We start from the raw sequence: 17800 nt of genomic DNA, 5'->3' as shown, positions 1-17800 counted from the left end.
TTCTCTTTTCTACTTTAGATATTTAATCCAATACTGAGAAAATACAGTACAGCTCACACTCACATGGTACAGACTCACACAGTACAGTACAGGCACACAGCACAGTACAGCCTCACACAGCACAGTACAGACAAGTACAGATTCACAGTATAGACTGACAGTACAGACTCACACAGTACAGTACAGACAAGTACAGATTCACAGTATAGACTCACAGTACAGACTCACACAGTACAGTACAGACAAGTACAGATTCACAGTATAGACTCACAGTACAGACTCACACAGTACAGTATAGACTCACACTCACATGGTACAGACTCACACAGTACAGTACAGGCACACAGGACAGCCCAGACTCACACAGCACAGTATAGACACAAGTACAGAGTAAAGCACAGACTCACATGGTATAGACTCACAGCACAGTACAGACTCACACAGTACAGTATAGACACAAGTACCATGTGCCATAGACTCACATAGTACAGTACAAACTCACAGCACAGACTCACGCAGTACAGCAGACTCACACAGTATAGATTCACAGTATAGACTCACAGCACAGACACACAGTACAGTTCAGACTCACACAGTACAGAAGACTGTACATACACACAGTACAGACTCACTGTACATACTCACACACAGTACAGACTCACACACAGTAGACTCAGTCTAGACTTACACTACGCACAGTACAGCTCAGACTCACAGGGTACAGTATAGACACACATTACAGTACAGACTCACTGTACATACTCACACACAGTAGATTCACAGCTCACACTATACAGTACAGACACACACAGTACAGACTCACAGTATAGACTCACGGCTCACACTATACAGTAGACACACACAGTACAGACTCACACAGTACAGACTCACAGTATAGACTCACAGCTCACACTATACAGTACAGACACACACAGTACAGACTCACAGCTCACACTATACAGTACAGACACACACAGTACAGACTCACAGTACAGACTCACAGCTCACACTATACAGTACAGACACACACAGTACAGACTCACAGCTCACACTATACAGTACAGACATACACAGTACAGACTCATAGTATAGAGTCACAGCTCACACTATACAGTACAGACCGAAATCTTACTCATGGACACAGCAGAATTATATTTTGCGCCTCGGCCAACCCACCAGCGATCAACCAATAAACCGATCAACTCGAACAGTCACGCAGAGGGACTCTCACCTGCCCCTCAGCCCCGGCCCGCCGAACCGAGCTCCGAACCCGGACCAGGCGAGGGAAACGGGTCGCTGGCGCCTCTTCGAGGCGGAAAAAGGCGAAACTTCGGCTGGGGACCAGAAGCTGGACCGGCTCCCCGCTGCTCAGAGTCCCCGGGTCAGGCGGACATCACGCTGACCGGGTGGACTTGTTTCTTCTGTTTCGTGTCTCCGGTCCACAGCCAGCGGGCGCGACTCGTCCTCACGCGGGGGCTAAAACGCCAGCCGACACCCGTGGCGGGGGAGCCCGGGGTTCATTCCACGCGCGGGAGGCCGGAGGATGCAGGCGAGAGCGCTCGGACCCCGGTTCTGCTCCGGCTGTCCGCCCTCCGCCCGGGGTTATAAAGGTCCCGCCCGTCCCGCCCTTGACGGGTCCGCCATCGCGCTCCCGCGCCAATTAGCGAGCCCCCCCCCCGCGGAAGAGGCGGAAAAAAAAAGTCTTCTCGGGTTGGAAATTATATTTTGCGTTTCGAGGGCTATGGAGGCAGGTAGTTATTTGGACGGGAAAATTACCTACCAGGGAATAACAGGATAAAACAAGATTAAAAAAAACCCCACAAAACGTGTGAAAACATGGGGGGGAGGGAAGCCAGATCGCCTCTGGAAGTGAGGTTCCGTCTGAGCGAGGGAGAGGGTGTGACTCGGGTGTCTTAGGTCGGCCTGTCAGGCTCTGTGCGAGAGCTCTTGCCCGGATCCCCTGTGAGAGAGAAATGACCTGTCCCGATCTGCTCCTGTACTATCGTCTCAGTCATAGAGCACTTCAGCTCCCAGTCCAGTCAGTCCAGTCCAGCCTGGAGAGCCTCAGACTGCTCTGTCAGTGTCAGTGGAGTCTGATTGTAATCCCAGTTCATAACTAATCCAGCTCCCAGTCCAGTCAGTCCAGTCCAGCCTGGAGAGTCTCAGACTGCTCTGTCAGTGTCAGTGGAGTCTGATTGTAATCCCAGTTCATAACTCATCCAGCTCCCAGTCCAGTCAGTCCAGTCCAGCCTGGAGAGCCTCAGACTGCTCTGTCAGTGTCAGTGGAGTCTGATTGTAATCCCAGTTCATAACTAATCCAGCTCCCAGTCCAGTCAGTCCAGTCCAGCCTGGAGAGTCTCAGACTGCTCTGTCAGTGTCAGTGGAGTCTGATTGTAATCCCAGTTCATAACTCATCCAGCTCCCAGTCCAGTCAGTCCAGTCCAGCCTGGAGAGTCTCAGACTGCTCTGTCAGTGTCAGTGGAGTCTGATTGTAATCCCAGTTCATAACTCATCCAGCTCCCAGTCCAGTCAGTCCAGTCCAGCCTGGAGAGCCTCAGACTGCTCTGTCAGTGTCAGTGGAGTCTGATTGTAATCCCAGTTCATAACTAATCCAGCTCCCAGTCCAGTCAGTCCAGTCCAGCCTGGAGAGTCTCAGACTGCTCTGTCAGTGTCAGTGGAGTCTGATTGTAATCCCAGTTCATAACTCATCCAGCTCCCAGTCCAGTCAGTCCAGTCCAGCCTGGAGAGCCTCAGACTGCTCTGTCAGTGTCAGTGGAGTCTGATTGTAATCCCAGTTCATAACTCATCCAGCTCCCAGTCCAGTCAGTCCAGTCCAGCCTGGAGAGTCTCAGACTGCTCTGTCAGTGTCAGTGGAGTCTGATTCTAATCCCAGTTCATAACTAATCCATCTCCCAGTCCAGTCGGTCCAGTCCAGCCTGGAGAGTCTCAGACTGCTCTGTCAGTGTCAGTGGAGTCTGATTATAATCCCAGTGAAGAAGTAATCCAGCTCCCAGTCCAGTCAGTCCAGTCCTGCCTGGAGAGCCTCAGACTGCTCTGTCAGTGTCAGTGGAGTCTGATTATGATCCCAGTAAATAATTAAGAAAACCATAGCAGTTTTGTGAAAATGGCTGGGCATCTGGTGTCAGTTAATTGACCAATTGACCAATCAATCAAACACTCATCAAAGTCAGTGTATTTGTACACCATATAATAGAGATTTGCACTCCTGCATAGCAAAAGGACATCCTGTCTTGTCTGATGTTTTGATGAGACTGGCAGGCCAGAGAATTATCCATACTGTATACTTTCTATAGATCCCAGCTGTGGGTGTAATGTCCTTGTGTTGTAGTACAATATCACACTACAGGGTATCATACATTACCACCCATTAGAAATCACTTTGCGGTCTCTGTGTTAATAATATTGTTATAATCCAGTGTAGTATACAGCATCACCCGTTAGAAATCACTGTAGCAGTCCACTGTGTTACAGTCCACTATTATTACAGTGTTCCATAATACACATCACGAGCTGTTAGAAATCACTGTGCAGTCATAGTGTTATATTACAGTATTGTAGTGCAGTGTAGTACACAGTATCACCAGTTAGGAACTCCCAACACATCTCACAGTATGGCAATATCATTGTGCAGTATAATTACAGTGAAGTGTAATACACTGTATCACCGACCAGAAATCACTGCTCTCACATTAGTATACTGAAGTACAGTATAATTACATTACAAAGTATGATACCAAATCACCTATCAGTAAGAACTGCACTTTCACACATGATTATAGTACCAGTGTAGAGTATTATTATATTATACTGCAATATACTGCATCAGAGCATGACAATATTATACATAAAAAACTACTACAATGCAGCATAAAGTGATATATTTTATCTCCCATTATGCTGTGTGTGCTGTCGGATATCAATCTTACTGTAGGACTGGTATTAATGTTACTGAAGTATAGCACAACACAATATAAATTGCTTTTATACACCACTTTACTGTTGACAAACATGAAGAAAGTACAGTCATTATTCTTTGATCTGTTTTAAAATATTCAAATTTCTCTGGATTTTCACTTGAGACAATAGTAGACCTTATAGATAACTGTTGATCAGTTTAGCGGGCTGTGTGGTCACTAGGACAGTGCTCAGAGCTTCTCTGGACTGCAACCTGCAGTTACACTGTCAACCTGGAGAGACTGTGGGGGAGCTGTTGTCCATCGTACAGGTGTAATTATACTCATCAGCACGTTAGTGTTTCATGATCAGAGCACACATCCCCCTCTCTCTCTCAGTGCAGTGTTCATGTACTGGAGTGTCCAGTCAGTGTGTCTGTATTAACCCCTCTCTCTCTCAGTGCAGTGTTCATGTACTGGAGTGTCCAGTCAGTGTGTCTGTATTAACCCCTCTCTCTCTCAGTGCAGTGTTAATGTACTGGAGTGTCCAGTCAGTGTGTCTGTATGAACCCCTCTCTCTCAGTGCAGTGTTAGTGTACTGGAGTGTCCAGTCAGTGTGTCTGTATGAACCCCTCTCTCTCTCAGTGCAGTGTTAATGTACTGGAGTGTCCAGTCAGTGTGTGTATGAACCCCTCTCTCTCTCAGTGCAGTGTTAATGTACTGGAGTGTCCAGTCAGTGTGTGTGTATTAAACCCTCTCTCTCTCAGTGCAGTGTTAATGTACTGGAGTGTCCAGTCAGTGTGTGTGTATGAACCCCTCTCTCTCTCAGTGCAGTGTTAATGTACTGGAGTGTCCAGTCAGTGTGTCTGTATTAACCCCTCTCTCTCTCAGTGCAGTGTTAATGTACTGGAGTGTCCAGTCAGTGTGTGTGTATTAACCCCTCTCTCTCTCAGTGCAGTGTTAATGTACTGGAGTGTCCAGTCAGTGTGTGTGTATTAACCCCTCTCTCTCTCAGTGCAGTGTTAATGTACTGGAGTGTCCAGTCAGTGTGTGTGTATGAACCCCTCTCTCTCTCTCAGTGCAGTGTTAATGTACTGGAGTGTCCAGTCAGTGTGTCTGTATTAACCCCTCTCTCTCTCAGTGCCATGTTACTGTACTGGAGTGTCCAGTCAGTGTGTCTGTATTAACCCCTCTCTCTCTCTATCTCTCTGATGTAGGTGTTGTTGACAAGGCAGCTGCTTGTAAGGATACTGAAACTGCTCATTACAGCTGAGAGAGAGATTACAGATTCTCTTCAAAACACTGTCACCACAAATGAAATCATCGCAAAATACGATCTGGTTTGTAGCTGGGGAGGAGGAAGGGTTCAGGATGAGGAAGAGAGGGAGAGAGAAGAAGAGGAGTGAAGAGAAAGCAGAGAGAAAACAGGGAAGAAAGGAAGGGATTGTATACAGGAGTCAGAGGGAAGAGGAAAGCAAACACATTTTCCTAAAACTTTCAACCGAATCCCAGAATCCCCACTCTGGCAAGAACCAGGCAAAGTTCTGATCCTGCTGGCAGAGGAAAATCAAGTGGGTGATCCCCTGTATTATTATTATTATGAATAATAATGTCCTTATGCCAGCAAAGCTCTTAGTATTTGAATGTGAGGAAGGGGAGAGGAGGGAGAGAAAGAGGAGGGGAAGGGAGGGAAAAAGAGGGGCAGAGTGGTAGAGGAAGGGGAGGGAGGAGAGGGGAGGGAGGAGAGGGGAAGAGGAGCAGGGGGAGAGTAAGAGGGAGAGGAGGGAGCAGAGGGGTAGAGAGACAGGAGGAGAGAGGGGTAAGGGAGGGAGAGAGACAGGAGGAGAGAGGGGTAGAGGGGGGAGAGAGACAGGAGGAGAGGGAGACGGGGAGAGAGAGAAGAGGGGATGGAGGAGAGACAGGAGGAGAGGGAGACGGGGAGAGAGAGAAGAGGGGACGGAGGAGAGGAGGAGGGAGGGGTAGAGGAGGGAGAGAGGAGGGAGCAGAGGGGTAGAGGGGGAGAGGAGGGAAAGAGAGGAAGGAGGAGGAGAGGGAGAGGGAGGGGGGGGGACAGAGGAGAGACAGGAGGAGGGAGGGGTAGGGGAGGGGGAGAGAGAGAGAGAGGAGGAAAAAGAGGCAGGAGGAGGCCAGGGGAGCACCAGGAGGGGGGCAGATGGAGAGAAGGGCAGGCTCGGGGGGCAGGAACAGGGAGGGGGCAGATGGAGAGTGGGGCAGGCACAGGGAGGGGGGCAGAGGGAAGGACACGTGTGGCTCTGTTCAAACAGTTACCATGGTTTCCAGATGTCTCCATGGCAACGCAAGTGGCCAATCAGACAATAAAAGAATTGCAGCCGAATAGCTACAACGAGGGAGAGGAGGGGAGGAAGGTGGAGGGGGGGGGGAGGGAGAGGAGGGGGGGCTGAAGGGAAGAGGAGAGGAAGAGTGATGGAGAGAAAGCTCGGGAGGGAGAGAGAGGGGGGCTATTTTAGGCAGCAGGTTGTCATGGAAACACCAGGAAACACTGCAGAATGGAGAGAGAAAATGGACAAGAACTTTAAAAATGAAACAGCCATCTGATTACTATGGTATATTATAATTTCAGACTCTTTACATTGTTTTCTATACCTCTATCAGTGCAGTGTTAATGTACTGGAGTGTCCAGTCAGTGTGTCTGTATGAACCCCTCTCTCTCTCAGTGCAGTGTTGATGTACTGAAGTGTCCAGTCAGTGTGTCTGTATGAACCCCTCTCTCTCTCAGTGCAGTGTTAATGTACTGGAGTGTCCAGTCAGTGTGTGTGTATGAACCCCTCTCTCTCTCAGTGTAGTGTTAATGTACTGGAGTGTCCAGTCAGTGTGTCTGTATTAACCCCTCTCTCTCTCAGTGCAGTGTTCATGTACTGGAGTGTCCAGTCAGTGTGTGTGTATTAACCCCTCTGTCTCTCAGTGCAGTGTTAATGTACTGGAGTGTCCAGTCAGTGTGTGTGTATGAACCCCTCTCTGTCTCAGTGCAGTGTTAATGTACTGGAGTGTCCAGTCAGTGTGTCTGTATTAACCCCTCTCTCTCTCAGTGCAGTGTTAATGTACTGGAGTGTCCAGTCAGCGTGTCTGTATGAACCCCTCTCTCTCTCAGTGCAGTGTTCATGTACTGGAGTGTCCAGTCAGTGTGTCTGTATTAACCCCTCTCTCTCTCAGTGCAGTGTTCATGTACTGGAGTGTCCAGTCAGTGTGTGTGTATTAACCCCTCTGTCTCTCAGTGCAGTGTTAATGTACTGGAGTGTCCAGTCAGTGTGTGTGTATGAACCCCTCTCTGTCTCAGTGCAGTGTTAATGTACTGGAGTGTCCAGTCAGTGTGTCTGTATTAACCCCTCTCTCTCTCAGTGCAGTGTTAATGTACTGGAGTGTCCAGTCAGCGTGTCTGTATGAACCCCTCTCTCTCTCAGTGCAGTGTTAATGTACTGGAGTGTCCAGTCAGTGTGTGTGTATTAACCCCTCTCTCTCTCAGTGCAGTGTTCATGTACTGGAGTGTCCAGTCAGTGTGTCTGTATGAACCCCTCTCTCTCTCAGTGCAGTGTTAATGTACTGGAGTGTCCAGTCAGTGTGTCTGTATTAACCCCTCTCTCTCTCAGTGCAGTGTTAATGTACTGGAGTGTCCAGTGTGTCTGTATTAACTCCACTCTCTCTCTCTCTCACTCTCTCTCTGAAGGACAGCAGTATTCCCAGATTTCTCCGTCACCATGGTAACGCTGCAGCGCTGGAGAGAGAGGAAGGAGGAGGGGAGAGAGGGAGGGAGAGGGATGTGTGAACAATGCTAATGCACCTGCACTGATCTTTGATTGAATATTTATTTCTCCATTAATCTGCTCGTCCCTCCCTGCCTCTCTCTTGCCTCCTTCTAACATTCATTAACTTTCTCTTCATAGCAATTCACTATCTCTCCATCTCTTTATCAGTTTATTTATCTACACTACCCTTCTATCCTGTTACAATAGGAGCTACAGTCCCAGTACAGTAGAACAGTCTGTTACAATAGGGGCTACAGTCCCAGTGCAGTAGAACAGTCTGTTACAATAGGGGCTACAGTCCCAGTCCAGTAGAACAGTCCTGTTACAGTAAGAGTTACAGTCCCAGTACAGTAGAACAGTCTGTTACAATAGGGGCTACAGTCCCAGTGCAGTAGAACAGTCCTGTTACAATAGGGGCTACAGTCCCAGTACAGTAGAACAGTCCTGTTACAATAGGAGCTACAGTCCCAGTCCAGTAGACCAGTCTGTTACAAAAGCAGCTACAGTCCCAGTACAGTAGAACAGTCTGTTACAATAGGAGCTACAGTCCCAGTACAGTAGAACAGTCCTGTTACAAAAGCAGCTCCAGTCCCAGTACAGCAGAACAGTCCTGTTACAGTAGGAGCTACAGTCCCAGTACAGTAGAACAGTCCTGTTACAATAGGAGCTACAGTCCCAGTACGGTAGAACAGTCCTGTTACAATAGAAGCTACAGTCCCAGTACAGTAGAACAGTCCTGTTACAATAGGAGCTACAGTCCCAGTACAGTAGGACAGTCTGTTACAATAGGAGCTACAGTCCCAGTACAGTAGAACAGTCTGTTACAAAAGCAGCTACAGTCCCAATACAGTAGAACAGTCTGTTACAATAGGAGCTACAGTCCCAGTACAGTAGAACAGTCCTGTTACAATAGAAGCTACAGTCCCAGTACAGTAGGACAGTCTGTTACAATAGGAGCTACAGTCCCAGTACAGTAGAACAGTCCTGTTACAATAGAAGCTACAGTCCCAGTACAGTAGAACAGTCTGTTACAATAGGAGTTACAGTCCCAGTACAGTAGAACAGTCCTGTTACAATAGGAGCTACAGTCCCAGTACAGTAGAACAGTCTGTTACAATAGGAGCTACAGTCCCAGTCCAGTATAGGAGCTCTATAATAAGGAACTGTAGGCTGTAGTAAAAGTACAGTAGAATAATTGTAAACACACTGAATATTCACTCTGGAATTCAATGTCTTTGTGTTGTTTGGGAATGAATAAGTTATGTGCTTTTGTCGATTATTTTGCTCCCTAAAGAGAAACACTGGGAACCCCGAGATGGAGAGCGAGAGACGGACAGGGAGACAGGGAGGGGATCGGAGAGGCAGGCGGGGAGACCTCAGTGTGCCGTCGGTGTGTCTCCAAGTCCAAGGTCAGTCCTTAATCAGCACGGTGTGGCTCCTCTCGCTGCAGAGGGAGGGCAAGAGGCAATCAAACCTCGCCCATCCATCTGCACACACTGAGCTCTCCGATTTAAAGGAATGCAGGAACATTCCCTCCCCCCTGCCCAGCTCTCTCTCTTGCCCGGGACGTGGGGTGGGGGGGGCAGTTTCTGACTAAGGTGATCATCCAGCATCATATTACCCCCAGGAGCGGGAATCTGGGGTGACTGCATCCATCTGTTTTCCAACGACTTTATCCAGTACAGGTGCCCTCAAAGGCAACACAGGAAGTGGCCAAGACACTGTGAGGAGGAGTTCAAGGAGGAGGAGGGAGGGCAGTGCACAGAACTCCACTCTCCTCTGCCAAAATCCGCTCTCAAAGATCGGGAAAAGATCACCAGAGATCCTCGATTTGCAGGAAAACAGGGAGTTTGCATCGTTGGCACCCCACGCTCCATTGATACTGTGTTAACCGAGCTTGTCGGTCACAGGGGATGCCAGGGGTCTGGTGACGATAGGAGGCAGTAATCGTTCTGCACCCTGACAGACTCACCGAGGTCCGGTCAGGGGAAACGACAGAGCCGTTCCTGCAGCAGGTGATGTTTCTGTACATGCGGAGGTGGGGTGGTAGGTTTTCACCGAACGCTCGTCGTCCTCTCCAACGTTCATCTCCCGCTCAACGGAAGCTCGTCCAGCAATCTTCCAAAAGATTTTAATATCCTACATACGCATCCATGCCCACATTAACAGCATATCGTGTGCAGACACTGCTCCAGGACACAGAGCCTCATGAACCCACTGCCTGAATAGGTCACTTATCTTAACGAGCAACCCGTGCGTGTGTACAGTACATGTGTAAGGATGTTCCTGTGAAGACGAATGCAGGGTGTTTATGAGTGTTTATATGGGTGTGCATATAGTGCATAAAAATGTATGCATTTGTGTATATCTGGACGTGTTTGTGTGTATGAATGTATAAATATATACACGTGTGTAGCGTGTGCAAATGTGTTTCTGTCCGAGCGTAGGTGAATGTGTGTGTGGCGTGTGTACATGCGTTTCTGTCCGAGCGCAGGTGAATGCGTGTGTGGCGTGTGTAGATGTGTTTCTGTCCGAGCGTAGGTGAATGTGTGTGTGGCGTGTGTAAATGCGTTTCTGTCCGAGCGCAGGTGAATGCGTGTGTGGCGTGTGTAGATGTGTTTCTGTCCGAGCGTAGGTGAATGTGTGTGTGGCGTGTGTAGATGCGTTTCTGTCCGAGCGTAGGTGAATGTGTGTGGCGTGTGTAGATGTGTTTCTGTCCGAGCGTAGGTGAATGCGTGTGTGGCGTGTGTAAATGCGTTTCTGTCCGAGCGCAGGTGAATGCGTGTGTGGCGTGTGTACATGCGTTTCTGTCCGAGCGTAGGTGAATGTGTGTGTGGCGTGTGTACATGCGTTTCTGTCCGAGCGTAGGTGAATGTGTGTGTGGCGTGTGTACATGCGTTTCTGTATGAGCGTAGGTGAATGCGTGTGTGGCGTGTGTACATGCGTTTCTGTCCGAGCGTAGGTGAATGTGTGTGTGGCGTGTGTACATGCGTTTCTGTCCGAGCGTAGGTGAATGTGTGTGTGGCGTGTGTACATGTGTTTCTGTCCGAGCGGGAGAGCAGGAGGCCCTGGGCAGCGGTCCCGACGTTCAGCGTGTACGGCTGCCTCACAGCACTGGGGCCCTGGGATCAACTGGCTGGTCTGCGTGGAGTCTGCATGTTCTCCCCAGGTTTGTGTGGGTTTCCTACGGGCGCTCCAGTTCCCTCCCACAGGCCAAAGACATGCTGGGGGGTTAGTTGGCTTCTGGGAAAACTGGCCCTGGTGTGTGTGTGTGTGTGTGTGTGTGTGTGTGTCTCAGATCCAGGGTGTATCCTGCCTTGCGTCCATTGCTTGCTGGGATAGACTCTGGCTCCCCATGATCCGACACTGCATAAAGTAGTTGGAATACGTGTGGAATGGTATGACAACGATGATGATGATGATGGGAAAAAACGGGTGCTGACGTACAAACGTTTCTCCCTTCCGCCCCTCGGTGTTCCTCCATTTCCTGGCCTCAGTCTATCCGAGTCTTTCCCGAATGTACTTCCCAGTCTGTCCCGAACGAGCCCAGGGATCCAGCTTGGCGCTACACGCCTCGCGCAGGTCGTCTCCTCTGACTGGTCAGCGCGGTTCCCCGTGGAGCGCCGATCCGTGGATTATTAACCCAGCCACCCAGACGCTCCCTGAAGGATCCCAGGAGGCGATCCTCGGCAACGGAGCCAAGCGGCACATTGCAGACACCCGCCACTCTCCGCGTACAGCAGTTCCTGCCCTGTTCTCCCCCAGAGTCGATCTTGGGTCCTCGTGTCAATATCCGCCCTGAAAGCCGGCCCCATGCGATGACTGAAGGGGTCTGGCTCCTTTGCTCCCAGGCATGAGCCAACATCCTCGCACGCTTCTTCGAGACGGGATGCACACGGACATAAAAAACCCACACAGAGGAATGTCAAGGACTCCATGGGTGTTTTGTACAAAACAACAATGTCAATTTTATTCCATAAAGTTTCGATCAGTTATGGCACATACAGATTCTTTGATCAGAAAAGTTTGGCACAAATTCCTGTAACAGTGTCCCTCTCTCTCGGCTGCCTACGGTAAGAGCCTTCCACCACGACCCCCCATACTCCCCCCCGCCCCACCCCCACCCCCCACGATAATCATAATAATACTGAGAATCAGAAATGTAACACAAATGGTTTTCGAACAATTTTAAAAAGACAGCTCAGGCAAGAGACGGGTCATCGCGATGTCACCGTGAAGAGGAGGAGGAGGAGGAGGAGGAGGAGGGAGCAAACTCGTCTCCTACTTCCCAGGAGGAGGTTGAACAAAAACCGCCCGGAAGGAGACAGGAAGTGGGCGGAGGAGAGGGGCTTCCGATTTCCTGTTTTTCCCTCTGTACCCCCCTGCTGTCCTCATCTCCTCCCTCCCTCCCTCTCCACCTTCGCCCCGCACGCCGGCTCCCTCTCTGTCTCCCCTCATCCAGATTTCCGGAACAGTGGCCGCCCTGCGTGACCGTCTTGTGCTGCCTCACCCTTAACACCGTCTGGCCCTCAGCGGAGCTGGTGATCGATCCATCATTTCATCATCCTGCGCCACTTTCCCATTTGACCCCGTCCCCGTCGATATATAATGGCAGAAACTCCCTCAGGCGTGAGGAGTGAAGTCATGCAGGCTACACAGTCAGTGATCAGTGAACCTCTAACTGACCAAAATACTGATCCGATTTTCCCATATTATAGATATGGAGCTTGGTAATGGATACAATGGCCTATACTGCTGTGCTATAAGGTGTACTACAGTCCCCATTACACTAGGGGCTACAGTCCCAGTACAGTAGAACAGTCCTGTTACAGTAAGAGTTACAGTCCCAGTACAGTAGAACAGTCCTGTTACAGTAGGAGCTACAGTCCCAGTACAGTAGAACAGTCCTGTTACAGTAAGAGTTACAGTCCCAGTACAGTAGAACAGTCTGTTACAGTAGGAGCTACAGTCCCAGTACAGTAGAACAGTCCTGTTATAGTAAGAGTTACAGTCCCAGTACAGTAGAACAGTCCTGTTACAGTAGGAGCTACAGTCCCAGTACAGTAGAACAGTCCGTTACAATAGGAGCTACAGTCCCAGTACAGTAGAACAGTCTGTTACAGTAGGAGCTACAGTCCCAGTACAGTAGAACAGTCCTGTTATAGTAAGAGTTACAGTCCCAGTACAGTAGAACAGTCTGTTACAATAGGAGCTACAGCCCCAGTACAGTAGAACAGTCTGTTACAATAGGAGCACTAGTACCTATACAATACAACCATCCCGTAACAAAAATGGGCTATTGTAAAAGCACGAAAGTATAGACACGTTGATGCACACAATCGGGTGTTAGTGCTGCAGGTGTAACAGTATCACTATATATCAAAGAAGCCCCAGGTCCCCCATGTCTGTCAACCCGACTCTCTCGACTGGACCAGCTAGACAAAACACTCGCTACGCACAAGCAGGACTGGCGGCCCTGCCCCTCGCACAGAATGGGCTCTCCCAAGGAAACTCCAGACCATCTTACTGGAACATGAGCACTGAAAAAGATACCGATCACAACCCCTTTCCTGGGCTCGTGCGAGATCTGCCGCCTTCCAGCCTGGGCTGGCTAGGAAGCGGGAGTGTAGTCACTTCAGGGTACTGGCCATCTGCCTTCGCTTCTTTGGGTGCCTCCTCGTTCCCAAACGGCGCCCCCTCAGCTCTGCTTCTACCCCCCCGGACAACCTCCAGGCTTAAAGCTCGGTTTCCAACTGGAACCGGAAACGAAACAAACTCGCGACTGGAATCTGTCAAGAGGAAGGAACCTGCAGCGAGGCCAAACGTTTATTTTTCACCTGGGCCACGGTTTCGCCATATAAAGACGAGGCAGAATAACAACGGGTATTTAAATAAACCCAGGAGAAAAAGGCGCGAAGAGAAAGGGCTACAAGTTTGGTGTCTGCGTCTTGGCTCAGTCTAAGCCGTCCACGGAAGTCCCTCGCAGGCTCAGCAATGGCCGACCCTGTCCGATGAGCCGCGTCTTCCTGCGCGGTGACCTCCGACGCCGCAACTAGCCAGCGTTCGATTTGAGGGTGAGTCGTTTAAGGCGGCCGGGTGGGGACCAAACCGCCTTTCTGTGCTCAGGGCTCGACAGCTCTGCCCGACAGACGCGCTGCGCCGTCACCGGCTGCAGCGCTGCGCATCATCAGGCGGCAGGAGGGAGGAGGACCGGGGCCCAGAGGGGAGTCTCCACATGTGTGGGCTCCCAGGTGCGTGATCTATCAGGTGCGTGGAATCCCAGGTGCGTGATCTATCAGGTGCGTGATCTACCAGGTGCGTGGAATCCCAGGTGCGTGATCTACCAGGGGTGTGGTATGGTGCGTGATCTACCAGGTGCATGATCTACCAGGTGCATGATCTACCAGGGGTGTGGTATGGTGCGTGGTCTACCAGGTATGTGGTCTACCAGGGGTGTGGTATGGTGCGTGATCTACCAGGTGCATGATCTACCAGGTGCATGATCTACCAGGTGCATGATCTACCAGGGGTGTGGTATGGTGCGTGATCTACCAGGTGCATGATCTACCAGGTGCATGATCTACCAGGGGTGTGGTATGGTGCGTGGTCTACCAGGTATGTGGTCTACCAGGGGTGTGGTATGGTGCGTGATCTACCAGGTGCATGATCTACCAGGTGCATGATCTACCAGGTGCATGATCTACCAGGGGTGTGGTATGGTGCGTGGTCTACCAGGTATGTGGTCTACCAGGGGTGTGGTCTACCAGGGGTGTGGTCTACCAGGGGTGTGGTATGGTGTGTGGTCTACCAGGTATGTGGTCTACCAGGGGTGTGATCTACCAGGGGTGTGATCTACCAGGGGTGTGGTATGGTGCGTGGTCTACCAGGGGTGTGGTATGGTGCGTGGTCTACCAGGGGTGTGGTCTACCAGATGATTGGAATCCCAGGTGCGTGGTCTATCAGGTGCGTGGAATCCCAGGGGTGTGGTCTACCAGGGGTGTGGTATGGTGTGTGGTCTACCAGGGGTGTGGTATGGTGCGTGGTCTACCAGGTATGTGGTCTATCAGATGCGTGGAATCCCAGGTATGTGGTCTATCAGATGCGTGGAATCCCAGGTATGTGGTCTATCAGATGCGTGGAATCCCAGGTATGTGGTCTATCAGATGCGTGGAATCCCAGGTATGTGGTCTATCAGATGCGTGGAATCCCAGGTGCGTGGTCTACCAGGGGTGTGGAATCCCAGGCGCGTGGTCTATCAGGTGCGTGGTCTACCAGGGGTGTGGTTTTTCATGTGTACAAATTTCAGATTTCCATGCTCTATGGAGCAGTTTTGTGCCACCGTTGAGCTAGCTGTTTACTGCATGTTTACTGTATCACCCTGCTCCTAGGCTCAACTTTTTGCTTCTGCCAACAACAAAAAAAAAAATCCTTCTCACCTTCAACGTTCAGCGTTCCAGTCTCAAAATTTCAGTCGCGCGCCAATCCTTGGCAAAGCCCCCGACCTTCCGGAGTTGGATCTGGCACAGTCCGCCGAGCTGGAACGTCAGCTCTTTATTCAACAGGCAAGAAGCACTAAAAGCCAGACTTGTCCTCTGTGTCTCTCTCGTCTGCAACACTGGCATCAAGGCACGGGGAAATTTTTATTCTCGCAGCGTGACAAAGCACTTTTTTTAACCCGCTGCTGTCTGAGGTTTCCCCAGCGTAGTTTGTGGGACTGTGGCTACGAAAAAACCTCTCTCAGATCTGATTTCAAAAAAGCCCGAGGCCAGCTAACATATACGCGTCCCTCGTACAGCAGACGAGAGAAACAGCTCCAGTGCAGACAGTAAGTAATCAGGGCGACACTAAGTAAGTACGGTGCAGTGGAACACAGTTCCCACACACACACACGTTTGCTGAAATAAGGATAAAAATAAATGGCTGAATCCACCGACAGCAATAGCAATAAGATGTTGCATCCCTGTATGGAATGACTGCTATCAGGCGGTCTCATCCAGGTTTAACAAGGTCCCAGACAGAAAGGGGCCACTGCTGTCTCAGGGTAGAGAGATCCTGGGCTGAGTCATTCATGGCAGAAAAGGGGCACGGTGTTTTGCCTTCAAAAGTCAATTAAGTTACAATACGGGATCAGAAACCTTGTCTTAAGTTACAGGTGACTGGATAGCTCCAGCCATTCGCGATGCCCTTGTACTGGCTCTTGCTGTCAAACTGATTCCTCACACTGTTGTCGAGACCAGGCTGATGGACGCCTTGTGGCCGGAGAACCGAGCTGCAGCCAGACAGAGCTCTGGACCTGGGCACCTCTCTGTATCGCACACGGAGAAACACGGTGTGAAACTGTGGCCCCTGATTCAGTGCATCAGTCTAACTCTCTTCAGCTCAGGTAGTGGGGAGTGCCGAGGAACTCAGCATTATGACATTGTGAGATTTATACACACCAACACCCAGACTTCCCCCTGAACTCTGCTCTACCTCTGCAGTGTAACACTGAGGGGTTTATACACCCAGACTTCACACTGAACTCTACTCTACCTCAGCAGTGTAACACTGACGAGTTTATACACACCAACACCCAGACTTCACCCTGAACTCTGCTCTACCTCAGCAGTGTGACACTGAGGGGTTTATACACCCAGACTTCCCCCTGAACTCTGCTCTACCTCAGCAGTGTGACACTGAGGGGTTTATACACCCAGACTTCACACTGAACTCTGCTCTACCTCAGCAGTGTAACACTGAGGGGTTTATACACACCAACACCCAGACTTCACCGTGAATTCTGCTCTACCTCAGCAGTGTGACACTGAGGGGTTTATACACCGAGACTTCCCCCTGAACTCTGCTCTACCTCAGCAGTGTGACACTGACGAGTTTATACACACCAACACCCAGACTTCACCCTGAACTCTGCTCTACCTCAGCAGTGTGACACTGAGGGGTTTATACACCCAGACTTCCCCCTGAACTCTGTTCTACCTCAGCAGTGTAACACTGAGGGGTTTATACACACCAACACCCAGACTTCACCGTGAATTCTGCTCTACCTCAGCAGTGTGACACTGAGGGGTTTATACACCCAGACTTCACCCTGAACGCTGCTCTACCTCAGCAGTGTAACACTGACGAGTTTATACACACCAACACCCAGACTTCACCCTGAACTCTGCTCTACCTCAGCAGTGTGACACTGAGGGGTTTATACACCTAGACTTCACCCTGAACTGTGCTGTACTCAAGCAGTGTAACACAGACGTTTTGAGGAGTCTGGTGAAACCCACTGAGAGATCCCTGCCGAGACACCAGTCCCACTGCAGATAGGTGGGGAGCCAAGGGTGTCTTTGACGAATTATAGTTAAGTGTTAAAAAATTAATAATGCTACTATTAGTAGTAATAATGGTTATAAATATCACTGCCAGCCACTTGGAATCCAATTTTAATTAGTGACCCAAAAGGTTAAAAGGCTGCTTGATCTGTGAAAACCACTCAAGACAGAGGTGCGATCCCAGTTTAAAGGGTGTTCAAGATTCACTACAGGTTTTACTGTGCTGTCAGTGAGGTTCCCATTGTGCACCAGTCACACCCACCCCGACTCGCACAGCACTGCCAGCGACCCTCCCAGCATCACCAGCCCGAGCCGCTCCAGAGCGGACAGACGTGGCTCTACGGCACTGTCCGTGATCTCAGCCCCCACCTGACCTGCAGCACCGTCACCTCCTCCCCCCCCACCGCGATCTGCCCTTTCAACTCTCAACCCGCGAGGGGGGGACGTTCGGCCCAGTCACACGGTCTGGCCGCCACGTTGCCGGGACGAGTTGACGCACTTGCTCCCCTGCCCTCACGGTCAACCCCTCCGAGCCCCTCCCTCGAGAGAGACGGAGACCGAGACGAACCGCGGAGCCTCGGAACGAGAAGGACCGCCCCGCAGGAGACACTCGCCCACACAGAAGCCCCACCAGCGTCCCCGGCGAGGACAGCACAGCGGGATAAAAGAGAGAAGCGCCACCGCAGCCCAACAAACTGAGAAGAACGGCAACAGAATGACGGGAAACACAAATCCACCTTCCGGCAGACACACTTCGAACCCAACACTTCGAACCCTCTCG

General features: G+C 50.5%; 1 protein-coding gene across 4 annotated transcripts in view; it reads right to left on the bottom strand.

Moving 5' to 3' along the window:
• The window catches only part of LOC102697659 (testicular acid phosphatase homolog), a 31010-nt gene that overhangs the window by 11797 nt on the left and 1413 nt on the right, over positions 1 to 17800 (bottom strand). The window contains exon 2 of one of the 4 annotated variants that reach the window (XM_069191902.1): positions 1232 to 1776. The exons of the other annotated variants lie outside the window; for them this stretch is intronic. The gene's annotated coding sequence lies outside the window, so the exon portion shown is untranslated. The remainder of the gene's footprint in view (positions 1 to 1231; positions 1777 to 17800) is intronic. 4 annotated transcript variants of the gene reach the window in all.

This window comes from Lepisosteus oculatus, chromosome 7 (genome assembly GCF_040954835.1).
Source record: "Lepisosteus oculatus isolate fLepOcu1 chromosome 7, fLepOcu1.hap2, whole genome shotgun sequence".
Taxonomy (NCBI): Eukaryota; Metazoa; Chordata; class Actinopteri; order Semionotiformes; family Lepisosteidae; genus Lepisosteus; species Lepisosteus oculatus.
Note: the sequence above shows the minus strand (reverse complement) of the source record. Positions and strands in the feature narration are given on the sequence as shown.